Source organism: Sciurus carolinensis, chromosome 3 (assembly GCF_902686445.1).
Source record: "Sciurus carolinensis chromosome 3, mSciCar1.2, whole genome shotgun sequence".
NCBI classification, from domain to species: Eukaryota; Metazoa; Chordata; class Mammalia; order Rodentia; family Sciuridae; genus Sciurus; species Sciurus carolinensis.
The window spans coordinates 87,671,503-87,685,301 of record NC_062215.1 but is presented as its reverse complement, the minus strand read 5'-3'; the positions used below and the strand labels follow the sequence as shown (position 1 = coordinate 87,685,301).

At 35.8% G+C, this 13,799-nt stretch overlaps 1 protein-coding gene and 1 pseudogene across 2 annotated transcripts in view; one reads left to right on the top strand and one right to left on the bottom strand.

The window, feature by feature from the left end:
- Positions 1-13,799, top strand: part of Zranb3 (zinc finger RANBP2-type containing 3) — a 303,506-nt gene that overhangs the window by 96,061 nt on the left and 193,646 nt on the right. The gene's annotated exons all lie outside the window — the stretch shown is intronic.
- Positions 8,729-10,124, bottom strand: LOC124981041 (G2/mitotic-specific cyclin-B2-like; annotated as a pseudogene).

Genomic DNA, 13,799 nt, shown 5'->3' with positions numbered 1-13,799 from the left:
TAGTTTTAATTTGCATTTTTCTTTTGGCTAGAGATGTTGAACATTTTTCATATTTTCGTTGGCTATTCTTATTTCTTCTATGAAATGTCTATTCAGTTTCTTTGCTCATTTATTGATTGGGTTATTTGTTTTTTGAGTTCTTAATATATCCTGGAGATTAATGCTCTATCTAAGGTGGAGGTGAGAAAGATTTTCTCCCATTCTGTGAGCTTTCCCTTCATGCTATTGTTTCTTTTGCTATGAAGTTTTTTAGTTTCATACCATCCCATTTATTGATTCTTGATTTTTTTTACTTCTTTCTCTTTAGGAGTCTTGTTGAGGAAGTTAGTTCCTAAGCTGATATCATGGAGAATTGGGCTTACATGTTCTCTAGAAGGCACAGGGTCTCTGGTCTAATGCCTACGTCTTTGATCCACTTTGGATTGATTTTTGTGCAGGGTGAGAGATAGGGGTTAAATTTCATTCTACTACATATGGATTTCTGGTTTTCTCATCTCCATTTGTTGAAGAGGCTATCTTTTCTCCAAAGTATGTTTATTGCACCTTTGTCTAGTATGAGATAACTGTATTTATGTGGTCTGTGTCTTCTATTTTATTCCATTGATTTTATCAAAATGTAAGATTTTCTTGGCACTGATTTGTGTTTAACCAAAATTCTTTAAAAAATTTTAATTGGTTTTAATTAGTTATACATCACAGTAGAATGAACTTTGATACATAATATATAATGGAGTATAATTCCTCATTCTTCTGGTTATACATGGTGTAGAATACCACCAGTTGTATAGTTATATATGTACATGAGATAGTAATGTCTGATTCATACTACTGTCCTTATCCACATACCCCCTCCCCTCCCTTTACTCCCCTCTACCTAAACTAAAGTAACTCTATTCTTCCCTAACCTCCCCATTGTGAATTAGCATCCACATATCAGAGAAAACATTTGACTTTCGATTTTTTGGAATTGACTTATTTCACTTAGCATGATCTTCTCCAGCTCCATCTATTTACCAGAAAATGCCATAGTTTCATCCTTCTTTAAGGCTGAGTAATATTCCATCACATATATATGTGTGTAACAAATTTTTTTCATTCATTCATTTGTTGAAGGGCACCTAGGTTGGTTTCATAGCTCAGCTATTATGAATTGAGCTGCAATAAACATTGATGTGACTGCCTCACTGTATTATGCTGATTTTAATTCCTTTGTGTATAAACTGAGAAGTAGGACAGTTGAGTCAAATGCTGGTTTCATTCCACGTTTTCTAAGGAATCTTCATACTGCTTTCCATAGTGATTGCCCCAATTTGCAGTCTGACCAGCAATATATGAGTTACCTTTTTCCCCACATCCTTGCTAACATTTATTGTTGTATGTATTCTTGATAATTGCCATTCTGACTGGAGTGAGATGAAATCTTAGTATAGTTTTGATTTGTGTTTCTATAATTGCAATTCTATAATTCTATAATTGTAATTGTAATTCAATTTAAATTGATCAATTGTATTTCTTCTGTGAAATGTCTGTTCAGTTCCTTAGTCCATTTATTAATTGTTTTTTTTTTGGTGTTAAGTTTTTTGAGTTCTTTATATATCCCAGAGACTAATGCTCTGAGGTGCATGTGGTAAAGATTTTCTCCCATTCTCTAGGCTCTCTCTTCATGTAATTGTTTTCTTTGCTGAGAAGAAGCTTTTTAGTTTGAATCCATCCCATTTATTGATTCTTGATTTTACTTCTTGAGCTTTAGGGGTCTTCTTAAGGAAGCAGATCCTGAGCCCTCATGATGAAGATTTGGGCCTACTTTTTCTTCTGTTAGGCACAGGGTCTCTGGTCTAGTGCCTAAGTCTTTGATCCACATTGAGTAGAGTTTTGTGCAGGGTGAGAGATAAGGGTTTAATTTAATTTTGTTACATGTGAATTTCCAATTTCCCCAGTGGCATCTTTGTCTAGTATTAGATAACCATATTTATGTGGGTTTGTGTCTGCGTCCTCTATTCTGTACCATTGATCTTCCTGTCTGTTTTGGTGCCAAAACCATGCTGTTTTTGTTACTGGCTCTGTAGTATAGTTTAAGGTCTGGTATTGTGATGCCTCCAGCTTCACTCTTCTTGCTAACAATTGCTTTGGCTATTCTGGATTTTTTATTTTTCCAAATGAATTTTATGAGTGTTTTTTCTAATTCTATGAGGAATGTCATTGGGATTTTAATTGGAAATGCATTAAATCTCTGTAATACTTTTGGTAGTAGAGCCATTTTGACAATATTAATTCACCTCTTTTGTTAGATTGATTCCCAACTATTTTATTTTTTTGAAACTGTTGCGAATGGGATAGTTTTCCTAATTTCACTTTCAGTAGATTGGTCACTGATGTATATAAACACGTTTCATTTATGGGTGTTGATTTTATAACCTGCTACTTTGCGAATTCATTTATGAGTTTTAGAAGTTCTCTGGTGGAATTTTTTTGGATCCTCTAAATATGGAGTCATGTCATTGGTCAATAGTGATAATTTGAGTTCTTTTTCTATTCATATCCCTTTAATTTCTCTCGTCTAATTTCTCTGGCCTGAGTTTCAAGGACAATGTTGAATAAATGTTGTGAAAGAGGGCATCCTTGCATTGATCCAGTTTTTAGAGGGAATGCTTTCATATTTTTCTCCATTTAGAAAGATGGCCTTGGGTTTAGCATATATTGCTTTTGCAATTTTGAAGTATGTTCCTACTATCACTAGTTTTTTGAGTGTTTTGAACATGAAGAAGTACTGTGTTTTGTTAAATGCTTTTTCTGCATCTAGAGATGATCATATGATTCTTGTCTTTAAGTCTATTGATGTGATGAGTTAGGGTTATTGATTTCTGTATGTTGAACCATTCTTGCATCTCTGGGATGAACCCCACTTGATCATGGTGCACTGTCTTTTAATATGTTTTTGTGTGCAGTTACCAGAATTTTTTTGAGAATTTTTGCATCTGTGTTCATCAGGGATATTGGTCTGACGTTTTCTTTCTTTGATGTGTCTTTGGTTTTGATATCAGTGTGATATTATCCTCATAGAATTAGTTTGGGAGGGTTCCCTCCTTTTCTGTCTCATGGAATACTTTGAGGAGTATAGGTGTTAATTCTCCTTTGAAGGTCTTGTACAGCTTGGTTGAGAATATTTCTGGTCCTGGGTTTTTCTTTGTTGTTTGGCTTTTGATGGTGTTTTCTATTTCATTACTTGATATTGATCTGTTTGAATCTTGTATGTCCTCCTGATTCAGTTTGGTGGGTCATGTCTCTAGAAATTTGTCAATGTCTTCAAGGTTTTTTATTTTATTGGAGTGTAAATTTTCAAAATAGTTTCTAATTATCTTCTGTATTTCAGTCATGTCCTTTGTGAGTTTTCCTTTTTTATCACATATTTTAATAATTTAGGTTTTCTTTTTCTCTTAGTTATCATGGGTAGGAGTTTATCAATTTTACTTATTTTTTCAATGAACCAACTTTTTAAAAAAATTTTTTGGATGTCAATAGCCCTTTATTTTATTCATTTATTTTATCAAACCCAGTGCCTCATATATGCTAAGCAAGCGCTCTACCACTGAGCCACAATCCCAACCCAAGAACCAACTTTTTGTTTTGTCAATTTTTTCATTTGTTTCTTTTGTTTCAGTTTCATTGATTTCTGCTCTGATTTTAATTATTTCCTATCTTCTACTGTTTTTGGTATTGATTTATTCTTATTTTTCTAGGGCTTTGTGTTATAATATTATGTCATTTATTTGTTGACTTTTTATTCTTTAAATGAATGAGCTCAATGCAATGAATTTTTTTTCTTAACATTCACTCATGATGTCCCAGAGATTTTGATATGTTGTATCACTATTCTTTTTTTAAAATTCATTTTTATTGTAAACAAATGGGATACATCTTGTTTCTCTGTTTGTACATGAAGTAGAGGCATACCATTTGTGTAATCATATGTTTACCTAGGGTAATAGTTTTTATTCATTCTGTTATTATTTTCTCTCCCCTTCACCCCTCCCACCCCTCATCCCTCTATACAGTTCCTCCTACCTCCATTCTTGCCCCCCTACCCCCCCATATGTGTCATTATCCGCTTATCAGCAAGATCATTCGTCCTTTGTTTTTTTGATATTAGCTTATCTCACTTAGCATGATATTCTCCAATTTCATCCATTTGCCTGCAAATGCCATAATTTTATCATTCTTTATGACTGAGTAATATCACATTGTATATATATACCACAGTTTCTTTATCCATTCATCCATTGAAGGGCATCTAGGTTAGTTCCACAATCTGGCTATGGTGAATTGAGCAGCAATGAACATTGATGTGGCTGCATCACTGTAGTATGCTGATTTTAAGTCCTTTGGGTATAGGCCAAGGAGTGGGATAGCTGGGTCAAATGGTGTTTCCATTCCAAGTTTTCTAAGGAATCTCCACACTGCTTTCCAGTGTGGCTGCACTAATTTGCAGCCCCACCAGCAATGTCTGAGTGTACCTTTTCCCCCACATCCTCTCCAACACTTATGGTTGCTAGTATTCTTGATAATCGCCATTCTCATTGGGGTGAGATGGAATCTTAGGGTGGTTTTGATTTGCATTTCTCTTATTACTAGAGATGTTGAACATTTTTTCATATATCTGTTGATTGCTTGTGTATCTTCTTCTGTGAAGTGTCTGCCCATTTCCTTAGCCCATTTGTCGATTGGGTTATTTGTATTCTTGGTGTAGAGTTTTTTGAGTTCTTTATATATTCTGGAAATTAGTGCTCTATCTGAAGTATGAGTGGCAAAGATTTTCTCCCACTCTGTAGGCTCTTTCTTCGCATTGCTGATAGTTTCCTTTGCTGAGAGAAAGCTATTTAGCTTCAATCTATCCCAGTTATTGATTCTTGCTTTTATTTCTTGTGCTATGGGAGTCCTGTTAAGGAAGTCTGATTCTAAGCTGAGATGTTGAAGATTTGGACCTATTTTTTCTTCTATAATTTGCAGGATCTCTGGTCTGATTTCGAGGTCCTTGATCCATTTTGAGTTGATTTTTGGGCAGGGTGAGAAATAGGGGTTTAGTTTCATTCTGTTGCATATGGATTTCCAGTTTTCCCAGCACCATTTGTTGAAGAGTCTATCTTTTCTCCATTACATATTTTTGGCCCCTTTGTCTAGTATGAGAAAGTTGTATTTATTTGGGTTTGTGTCCATGTCCTCTATTCTGTACCATTGATCTACCTGTCTATTTTGGTACCAATACCATGTCGTTTTTGTTACTATTGCTTTGTAGTAGAGTTGAAGTTCTGGTATTGCGATACCCCCTGCTTCACTCTTCCTGCTAAGTATTGCTTTAGCTATTCTGGGTTTCTTATTCTTCCAGATGAATTTCATGATTGCTTGCTCTATTTCTGTGAGGTACATCATTGGGATTTTAATTTGAATTGCATTGAATCTATATAGCACTTTTGGTAGTATGGCCATTTTGACAATATTAGTTTTGACTATCCAAGAACATGGGAGATCTTTCCACCTTCTAAAATTTTCTTTAATTTCTTTCTTTAGTGTTCTGTAGTTCTCATTGTAAAGGTCTTTCACCTCTTTTGTTAGATTGATTCCCAAGTTTATTTTTTTCAAAGCTATTGTGAATGGGGTAGTTTTCCTAATTTCTCTTTCTGAGGATTCATCACTTATGTATAAAAATGCATTGGATTTATGAGCATCGATTTTATATCCTGCTACTTTACTGAATTCATTTATGAGTTCTAGAAGTTTTCTGGTGGAATTTCTCGGCTCCTCTAAATATATAATCATGTCATCAGCAAATAGGGATAGTTTGAGTTCTTCTTTTCCTATTCGTATTCCTTTAATTTCCTTGGTCTGTCTAATTGCTCTGGCTAGAGTTTCAAGGACAGTGTTGAATAGAAGTGGTGAAAGGGGGCATCCCTGCCTTGTTCCAGTTTTTAGGGGGAATACTTTCAGATTTTCACCATTTAGAATGATATTGGCCATGGGCTTAGATAGATGGCCTTTACAATGTTAAGGAATATTCCCACTATCCCTATTTTTTCTGGTGTTTTGAGCATGAAGGGATGCTGTATTTTATCAAATGCTTTTTCTGCATCTATCAAAATATTCATGTGATTCTTGACTTTAAGTCTGTCAATATGGTGAATTACATTTATTGATTTCTGGATGTTGAACCAACCTTGCATCCCTGGGATAAAACCCACTTGATTGTGGTGCACTATCTTTTTAATGTATTTTTGTACATGGATCCTTCTCTAAAATAGACCATATTTTATGCCACAAAGCTAATGTTAGCAAGTACAAGAAGATAGAGAAACTAGGTTGTATTCTATCAGATCCTAATGGATTGAAATTAGAGTAAAAAACAGAAACTACTCCAACACCTGGAGATTAAATAATATGCTATTGTATGATGAATGGATAACAGAAGACATCAGGAAGGAAATTTAAAAAGTCTTAGAGGTAAATGAGAACAAAGAAACATCATATCAAAATCTCTGGGACAGTATGAAAGCAGTACTTAGAGGAAAATTTATTTCATGGAGTGCATTCAATAAAAGAAGAAAAAATCAACAAATAAACAACCTAACACTACAGCTCAACTCCCTAGAAAAAGAACAGACCAACACCAAAAGTAGTAGAAAACAGGAAATAGTTAATATCAGAGCTGAAATCAACAAAATTGAAACAAAAGAAACAATAGAAAAAATTAACAAAATAAATAGTTGGTTCTTTGAAAAAATGAACAAAATTGATAAACCCTTAGCCACACTATCAAGGAGAAGGAGAGAGAAAACCCATATTACCAATATTCAGAATGAACAAGGAAATATCACGACAGACACGAGTGAAATACAAAACATAATTAGAAGCTATTTTGAAAATTTATACTCCAACAAAATAGAAAATTTCGAAGACATCAACAGGTTTCTAGAGACATATGAGTTACCTAAACTGGACCAGGAGGACATACACAATTTAAATAGATCAGCTTCAATTAATGAAATAGAAGAAGTCATCAAAAGCCTACCGACTAAGAGAAGTCCGGGACCAGATGGGTTCTCAGCCAAGTTCTACAAAACCTTTAAAGAAGAGCTCATTCTAATACTTTTCAAAGTATTTCATGAAATAGAAGAGGAGGGAACCCTCCCAAACTCATTCTATGAAGCCAATATCACCCTGATACCTAAACCAGACAGAGACACATCGAGGAAAGAAAATTTCAGACCAATATCCTTAGTGAACATTGATGCAAAAGTTCTCAACAAAATCTTAGCAAATCACATACAAAAATATCACTATTCTTATTTTCCTCTAAGTATTTAGAAGTTTTAAATTTCATCTCTGATTTTTTGTGTTATCCATTCTTCATTCATTAGAGTATTATTTTGTCTCTAAGTGTCAGAATAGCTTCTATTTTTTATTCTGTCATTTATTTCTAATTTTATTCCATTATGATCTGATAGGATGCATGGTGTTATGTCTATGTTTGTATTTGCTTAAGAGTTGCCTTATGGTATAAGATATGGTCTGTTTTAGAGAAGGATCTGTGTGCTGCTGAGAAGAAAGTGTATTTGCTCATTGATAGATGATTCTATATATGTTCGTTAAGTCTAAATTATTGATTATATTATTTAGATGTAGAGTTTCTTTTAGTTTGTTCAGTTCTCTTACTACTAATAGTAGTGAGAGAAGTATGTTAACGTCACCCAGTATTAGTTTGTTGTGTTCTGTTTGATTTTTGAAGTTGAGAAGGGTTTGTTTGCTATATGTAGATGTTCCATTTTGGGGGACATAAATATTTAAGATTTTTACATCTTGTTGATGTATAATTCCCTGAAGCAATATGAAATGTGCTTCTTTGTCCCTTCTGATTAACATTGGTTTGAAATCCTCTTTATCTGATATGAAGATAGAAAATTCTGCTTGTTCATGTGGTCCATGTGAGTGATGTTTTTTCCCATCCTTTCACCTTGGATCTGTGGATGTCTTTACCTATGAGCTGAGTCTCCTAGAGACAGCATATTGTTGGATCTTGTTTTTCAATCCAATCTGCCAGTCTTGTCTTTCAATTGATAAGTTTAGGTCTTTAACATTCAAGGCTATTATTGAGATATGATTTGTGTTCCTGGTCCTTTTGGTTTATTTCTAGTTTTTAATTTGAATTAGTTTATACTTTGGTTGACTGTTCCTTTAGCATTGTTCCTCTTTGCTGGTTTTCACTTTGTTTTCTCACTTCATCCTCATGGAATATTTTGTTGAGGATGTTCTGTAGTGCAGGCTTTCTCATTGTGAATTCTTTTAACTTTTGTTTATAATAGAAGGTTTTTATTTTATCTTCAAACCTGAAACAATTTTTCTGGATAAAAATTCTTGGTTGGGGGGCTGGAGTTGTGGCTCAGAGGTAGAGTGCTTGCCTAGCATCTGTGAGACACTGGGTTTGATTCTCAGTACCACCTATAAGTAAATGAATAAAATAAAGGCCTATCAAGATCTAAAAAAAAATAGTTTAAAAAAATGTGGTTGGTATTCATTTTCTTTCAGAACTTGAAATATATTATTCCTGAACTTCCTAGCTTTGAGGGTCTGGGTTGAGAAATAAGTTGAGATCTGAATTGGTTTCCCCCTAGATGTATTTTGATTTTTTTCTCACATGACCCTAAGATTTTATCTTTTTTTTTAGAAAAATTAATAGCTTTATTTTTCCTCAATATACATTTAGAAAATTAGTCTGAGAAGAGGTTTCTTGAAATAGACCAGAGGACTATGTACAAAATCAAGAGTTTTACAACAACAGTAAGAAAAAGTGCATGGATGAAGCTGCGGCAGCCTAGGACCTCCCCATCAGAGGGGAGGCAAGGTCTTTGATGGTTTTGGAGTTCAGCTGAGGGATCGTGCTGATCTTCAGGAGTTTGCTACTGGCATATTTATTCTTGATGGCGATGAATTTAGTTTTCATTTACTTTCACCACATTTTTGGCCATGTGCTGCATGACTTCTAATACTTCATTCTCTGTGTATCCAGTGTAATACTGCTGCTTTAAGTATCATTTTCCTTGGCCATGTGCTGCATGACTTCTAATACTTCATTCTCTGTGTATCCAGTGTAATACTGCTGCTTTAAGTATCATTTTCCTTGGCCTAGAACCTTCTGAGACAAGCAGGAAGCAGCTGCTGCTACTTTAGAAGGGTGATAATGTACCATGTCATAGTCAATGAGAGTCAGCTCCATCAAATATGTGGCTAATGTGTGTTGTTCAACATCAGCTTCCCAGCTTTTGATGCTTGCCTTAAGAAGTGTAATGGCAAGGGTCGACCCATCTCAAACTTCAGTTCTTTCAAAATTAGAGTTTCCATTTCTCGGATTTGAGAACTGGTATAAGCATTGTCGGTGATATAAACAAAGTCTTCTATATTTGGAGAAAACATCTCCTCATACTTGGAAGCCAAGAGCAAAGCTGTAATGCCAACCAATTGAAGTTTCTTACGGGAGACTGGCTGAACCTGCAAAAATCGATCCATGACAGCAATGCACATGTACATAGTTTCCTGCAGAAGCCTAAACTTGCAGTGGACTTGAACCAGCCAGTCCACCAGGATGGCACGCATACGTCCATTTATATCTCTTCCATCTAAGAAATGTGGGTTTATGGATTGCAAAACCTCAAGCTGTCTTAGGTACTGGTAGATATCCTTAACGTAATCACTGCAGAGCTGAGGGTTCTCCCGATCCTCATTATCAATGTCCTCAGTTTTGCAGAGCAAAGTATCAGAAAAAGCTTGTCAGAGGTTCTCTTCCTTCATGGAGACATCCTCAGGTATGGGAGAAGGATCCTTTGGAGCCAACATTTCCATCTGTACTGGTTTCACAGAAGCAGTAGGTTTCAGTTTGTTGACATTTGTTGCTTTGGTGGGCTGAACTGATACTTTGGTGTTTTGAGTTTTCTTCACTACTTGTGCTGCTCTGGTTGTAACTCTATTTCCAATTTTTCTTAAACCCCACGCCTAATAGTCACATGACTCTTAGCTTTAGAATTAACTCCTGTGTCAATATTTTCCAAATCAGTGGACACAGTCGGGCGTTGGAGCAGCGCCATGAGGGAAGAGAAAGACAAGTGTGCCAGCCTGGCCCAGGGAGGGACGCGGACCAGAGCAGAATGGAGCTAGCATCTGCGGCGCCATTGGGCCTGCACTTCAAGCCCGCACCACTGGAATCTTCGGCGAGGTCTCCTTGTTCTAGGATTCAAATACCAAGATTTTATCTTTATTCTTTGTGTTAGTCATTCTTATTATAATGTGTCTTCATGTAGTTCTGCTGTAATTTTGTACATTTGGGGTCCTGTAAGACTCTTGCTTTTGATTTTCCATTTTATTCTTTAGACTTGGAAGATTTTCTGATATATCATTGAAAAGATTGTTCATTCCTTTGGTTTGTTTCTCCCCTCCTTTGTCTATTCTACTAACTCTTAAATTTTGTCTTTTCATATCATCCCATAATTCTTGGATGTTCTGTTCATGGTTTTTTGCCCTCTTCTCTACGTGGTCAACTCTCTTTTCAAGATTATGTATTTTGTCTTCATTCCATGAGGTTCTTTCTTCCAAGAAGTTAGTCTGTTGGTGATGCTTTCTACTTTTTTATAATTTAGTTTTTGATTCCTTCATTTTGAGGATTTCGCTTGTTTTCTCCACAATCTCTAACTCTTTGTTGAAGTGATCTTTCACTTTGTTTTTTCTTTGATTTCATCCTTATTCTATTCTTTAATTTGCAGATCAGTTTAACCATGTACATTCTAAGGTTCTTCCTTGACATTTCTCCTACTGTGTTGTCAGTGGATTCTGTCATTGGTGCATCTTGGTTTGTCTGAGGCTCCTTATTTCTTTGTTTTTTCATGTTCGTGTGTTTTCCCATCTAGTAGTATGGATCTAAGGTAGCACCAATTCTACCTGCAGAACTACAGTGTCCTGAAGCTTTCAGCACCTCCACTTCAGGTGGGTGGGGAAGACCAATATTAATAGTACCCAATGCAAACAACACACAGCCCCAACCCCCCTAGATTGTATCAAGACTTTCAGTTTTCTCATAACACACAGAAATGATGAGTTCAATTACTGTCCACAATATACACAGCAAATTTGCTAAAAGGCTTCACAATTCCACGTGTTGGGACAGAGAACGAAAGTGGTACAGGACATGATGTTCATGAGGGAAGAGGAGAGAAACCAGAAGAAGAAAGTATCTACAGTTAAGAGTGGAAGAGAAATTGACAGAGACTGACTGTTAGGAGAGAGAGAATCCAGGAAAACAGACAAGCAAGAGGAAAAATATATACAATAAAAAATTAAAAATATAAGAACACACAACAGAATTGCAAAATACCTTTCATACCTTTCATCAGTCTTCAACAACTGATGCATGAAAAATACCCGGTCCCAAAAATAGTAGAGATGTTAGAGAAGAGGAAAAAAAAAAAAAAATTAAAAAGAAAGCCAAAACCAAACCGAACAAACAAAAAGCTCCATGGAAAACTGAACAACACTTTGCTTCAGAGTTCAAAGTTTTGTCAGTCCTGTTTCTGATTGTTTATGGGATCACCCAGCCCAGGCCAGCCCACACCGACCCAGTCAGTATCCCACCGATCTGGGTTTTAGATAATCCAAGCTTGACCACACTGGAGTCCCAAGATATCAGTGCTGTTCCAATTTGCAGAGGGATCACCAGGCATTCACTCACAAAGAGGAGCAACTGTGAAAGGCTGCAAGATAGTGGTCATCAGCACTCCCAATAGGAGGAGTCCAGGTACAGCAAACCCTGCAGGCACTCTGATACTGAACCTCTGTGTTCTGGCCAGTGTTCCCAAACAGAAGTGGTTATGCTCCAAGATGGCTGTGGCACCATACTGCAGGTCCCCTGGTCCCCCAGATGCTGACTGGCATCCCAAGATGGTGGCAGCTGTGTGTAACCAGACCTGTAGGCATTCTGGCAGTGGACTTCTGGGCAACAGTAGGAGTGGCTTCCACAGTAGTGGTGTAGGCAATAGCCTTGCAGGGGAAAAGACCTTTGGGTACCAATAACTGTGCTGTGGGAGAAGACTGAGTTGGGGGCTGCAGCATTGGTCAGGCTGCAGTGTTCCCAGAAAAAAGACTTCCGGGTTATGATAGCAGTATCTGCAATAGCAGCATCTTAACATTCTTATAATGAAAAACGTATAGTATTGACCTAAAAGCCATATTCTTATGCATCCTTCTAGAGGTCTATGAATTTATAAGCATACGTGCATTAGACCAGAAATACAGTGATTTTAGGGCTGGAGTTGTGGCTTAGTGGTAGAGCAACTTGCCTAGCATGTGGGAAGCACTGGGTTCAATTCTCAGCACCACATAAAAATAAATGAATAAAATAAAGCTCTATCAACAGCTAGAAAAAAATGAAAAAAAAAGAAATACAGTGACTTTAAATTACAACCACAGCACTAGTTTTTTAAAATGTATTTCAACAAATGACATATTAAATGTGCTATCAACTGAAAGTCACAGGTTCTGAACTCTTGTAGGAAATAAGATCACTAACTCAAGGTTTACAGTAAGACTTATTTACTATGCTGCACCCAAAAGGAATGAAAGTGTGTACATATAAATTAGAGTTGATTGACTATCACACCTCGATTCCAGTATTGACTTTTTAAAGGCATGTATATTCTTGAAAGAGGGACATACACAAGTTTAGGCAGTGGAGTTTCTCTTTTTTAGTGCATTTTAATTATACAAAATAATGGATTTCATTATGGAATATTCATACATCCATATAGCTTACTTTGATTATATCCACTCCCCCATTACCTCTTCTTACCCTCCTCTTGCCCCTTCCCCTGATCCTTTCTTCATCTCTAATAGTCTCCCTTCTACTTTTCTTTTTTTCTTTTCTAGATTCAATTTATGAGAGAATATTTGATACTTGTCTTTCTGAAGCTTGCTGAATATGATGATCTCTAGGTCCATCCATTTTCCTGAAATTGGCGTGGTTTCATTCTTCCTTTTTGGCTAAATAATGCGTGTGTGTGTGTGTGTGTGTGTGTGTGTGTGTTTTATTTGTTCATGCATTGATGGGTACCTAGGTTGATTTCCTATCTTGGCTTTGGTGAATTGTGCCACCATAAACATGGTTATGCATGTATCTTAATGTATGCTAATTTTAATTCCTTTGGGTATATACTGAAGAATGGTATAGTTGAGTCATATGGTAATTTTATTTTTATTTTTTAAAGAAACCTCTATATTCATTTCCCTACTGGCTATACTAGTTTACATTCCCATCATCAGTGTATAGGGTTACTTTTTTCTCATACCCTTGTGTCATCATTATTGTTTTTTTTTATTCTTGATTAACCATTCTGACTGGGGTGAGATAAAATCTCAATATAGTTATGATTTGCATTTCCTGATACCTAATGACATTGAACATTTTTTCATGTAGTTATTGACCATTTATACTTCTTTTGAGTAATGTCTGTTCATTTGCCCATTTATTGATTGGGTTGTCTTTGTGTTAAGTTTTTAAAATTCTTTATATATTCTGTATATTAAAATTCTATTGGAAAAAAAAATTTTTTCCCCAGAGCCTATCACTTCGTTCTGTTGTTTCTTTTACTGTTTTTAACTTGATGAAGTTCCATTTGTTGATGGTTGCTATTAGTTCCTGAGTTGTTTAGGAAGTCCTTGCTTATACTTGTATCTTGAAGTGTTTCCCCTCTGTTTTTCTCTAGAAGTTTCAGATC